Source organism: Parasteatoda tepidariorum, chromosome 7 (genome assembly GCF_043381705.1).
Source record: "Parasteatoda tepidariorum isolate YZ-2023 chromosome 7, CAS_Ptep_4.0, whole genome shotgun sequence".
Lineage (NCBI taxonomy): Eukaryota > Metazoa > Arthropoda > Arachnida > Araneae > Theridiidae > Parasteatoda > Parasteatoda tepidariorum.
In genome coordinates this window covers 73,075,154-73,078,553 of record NC_092210.1, presented here as the reverse complement: position 1 = coordinate 73,078,553, position 3,400 = coordinate 73,075,154, and the positions used below count along the sequence as shown (strand labels likewise).

The window sequence follows — 3,400 nt, the reverse complement described above, 5'->3', positions numbered from 1 at the left end:
AGATTTGTATTTTTTACTAAATGTGTGGTAATAAGTACTGTAATTCTGAAAACCAGAATTTGCGGTAAATCGTTATTTTATAAACCGGAAAATTACCAAATGAATTGTCCTATTCTTTGCTTTTATTGAGCAGAAATATGATTTATTTAAAACAGAAATGTCTTTACCATACAGTACGGTAGTTTCATTAGAATTTTTTTCTCCTGATAGAAAATGAGACACGAAAAAGGAAAAACGAAAATCTATGTTAAGGGCGATATGAAGAAAAAACTTAACCAAATAAAAACAAATTTAAAAATGTAGGAATTTATAAATCGAAGTTTCAAGAACTCCATTTTATACCTTAAACAATTATTAACCCAAATGTCGTATTTGTTGAGTAGAGGATCAAAAAACAAATAATTGTTTTTATAAATGTAAATAATTTAAATGTAAATAATTGTTTTTATAAAAATTTCATTATGAAAATTAAACTGAGACTTAAAAAATAATATTCGTTTGACTATTAGCAATATTTTTTATTGATAATAATAAAACAACTTACAATAATTTTCAGATATATGATATATCGACAACATTCTTCAAAGTATCATCCAATTAAGCTATAGATAAACTAATGAAGGAGCACCATATTGTATTGATATTTATTTTCTATATGTGCTGCGTTCACAAATCAGTTTCCTTTTCGAAAAACATGGGATCCTGATTATTGTTTTCTTCTTCATTTTTGATTCTTTCGTCTGGGGGAATTTCTGCAGTTCTTAACCTGATTTCTGCATCTGAAAATAAAAAAGTAAGATACGCCTTCCTTTGTAAAGGTGTTTTTTTATTGTAAAGATAATTATTAAAAATAAAAATATTAATTAGAATTTCCCAATAGTCAAAATCGCAGTTAAGGATATTTTTATAATAATAGTAATAACTCAAAAGGACATATTTTGGTTTTGGTTAGTTTGCTATTGAAGTGAAATTGGAATAATTTAATATACATAGTTAAAACTGTCAGAACTTACATATAGGTTACTTATAGAAATCTTTCTATAGCCTAACTATGCTTAAGTATTTTTACCATTTTTGTAATCGCTACTTTGATTGGTTGTAGCCCCAACTGTTTTTAATTATTTAGCATATTTATGATCAAAATCTTTAATTGAAATCCAAACTTCCCTACCAGCTACATTTCAAACATTTTTGTTAAGTTTTGTAGTTTTGCTACTTTTTAACATATATTTTTAATATTTATTCGTTTTGCATGGTAATAACATAATTTGTTTAGAAGTGGTTACGTATGAGCTATGTTTTGAAATAGAATTCCGTTAAAGTGTTTCATTAAAAATATATTATCGAATCAACAACAAAAAAGAGTTTTTGAGTAAAAATTACGATGCTCAATTTGTTTTAAATGAAAAACATTAACAGATCAATACCTACTTAAAAATGTAGTCTAAAATTGAAAATCACATGTACAAGAAAGGGTTTAGATCTGTTTACACCAAATAAATATCTCTCTCTGTTACTGACTACTTTACCTTTAAAATCACCTCAGATTAAACTACAAATTGATTCGAATCAATGTATAAAAATTTATAGTATTAATGTACAATGGTAGATATAATTTATCTTATTTGTGCTAAATAAACAACAAAAATAAAATACTCGTTTTTTCCCTTCATTTTTAAAAGTTTTTTCCTTTTTTTCCTACAACTATCCTAACCATGAAATACAAAATATAATTCTTCAGTTCATACCTCCATTCATACCTCCTTCATTTCCACTAGGATAATATCTTCTAGTAGTAGTGTTTCGGCAGATTTTGAAAATCAGGTATATCACGAGACTCGTCCAGCACATGACGAGCAAACTTAGTGCAGTGAAGTAGAAAATATTTAAGGGATACATGTTTAAAACTTCTAAAAAAGAAACAAAAAATAATTATATTAACCCACTAAAGGTCGCACTTTAAACCGTACCAAAAAATAAAATTGTTTTATGTTTCAATGCACCTGTTTATGCATATGCAGTCTAATACGAATTGAGGTTCTGTAATCATCATTAGAAATGATATTATAACTGAAATTGAAAGAGAATTACTATTGCAAACAGATATTTCAATGGAATTTGAAAGTATCTAAAATTGATTGTAATCAAAAGATAAAAGAAAGTTTTTATTGTATAAGACAAGGGTGGTCAACCTGCGGGTCGCGATGCACATGCGGCTCGCAATCTACATGCGGCTCTTTGAAGGATTATTTGCGGCTCTCGATAAATGTACCCAAGTTCCCTTTTTATTTTTGTGCTATTATATTTAAAAAAATTATTATCGTTCCGTATGCGCTTCAAAATGTCTTTTAAATTACTGAGAACATATATGAAAGATTAAGTGCAACGTTGTTCAATTTAAAGTGAGTTTTCCATTTCCAATATAATTATGACACAAAAAGCCTCTGGAGAATTAGAATTAATAGAGATGCAAGAAGATCAAGCTCTACAATTAAAATATAAGTCGACGTCGAGTACTGAATTTTAGAAATTTGTAACAGAATCGAAGTATCCTGAATAAAAAAAGGCTGCTTGTCGAATTATTTAAATATTCGGAGCAACGTATACTTATGTGAATCATTTTATTCCACTTTAAAATTCGGTAAATCCAAACACCGATCAGTATTAGCTAATTTTAAAGAACTATCAAGATAAGTAAAATAAATGTGTTTAATTTTTAATATTAAAATTTAATGCGCATATTTTGTACTTTTACTTATATGTTCTCAATAAATATAATTTACGTAAAAAAATTTTTTTAATACCTTTTTTGCATACCTTTTAAATACCTGTTTAATTGCGGCTCTCGAAAAATTTCAAATTTTGAAAAATGGCTCGTCTATGAAGGAGCTTGGCCACCCCTGGTATAAGAGTCTTATAAGATCGATTTTTACCTATGCTTATGAAACTTGGTCTATGTCTGAGTTTGATGAGTTCACTTTGAGTTTGATCAATTCCCAGTCTGAACAATTTGAAAGGATGGGATGATAAAAGGATAAATTTCTAAATTGTTAGAATTTTCCTAGGAAATGGAATAATTTTCAGAAATCAAGGTCGGTAGATAAGCAGCAGTATTCAATTGCTTTAGCAGAAGAAAACTTAAACCCATCATTAGAATTTTAACTACGTAGAGCAAAAGAAAATAGTTTAATATCCTCATTTTGAACATACCTTTCACGTACTTTAAGTCTATTTTTTACCGTATGATCCACAAATTTGTTACCAAATTGCTAAGATTTTGTATAATTCAAAGTGATTTTTTCTTCCGTTAACAAACTAAATTTCACTAACATTAAAGACCATATTGCTGGTATTAATAGTTGCGGTTTTATTAAACTTCTTGCTAATGTGGTCTTGTGCA

General features: G+C 27.8%; 1 long non-coding RNA gene across 1 annotated transcript; it reads right to left on the bottom strand.

Moving 5' to 3' along the window:
* Positions 1-497: 497 nt before the first annotated feature.
* LOC139425967 (uncharacterized) lies at positions 498-1,905 on the bottom strand. Its single transcript, XR_011637138.1, has 2 exons — positions 1,749-1,905; positions 498-779 (listed from the first exon to the last, which is right to left on the bottom strand). It is a non-coding gene; the product is annotated as an uncharacterized lncRNA (long non-coding RNA).
* Positions 1,906-3,400: the final 1,495 nt, after the last annotated feature.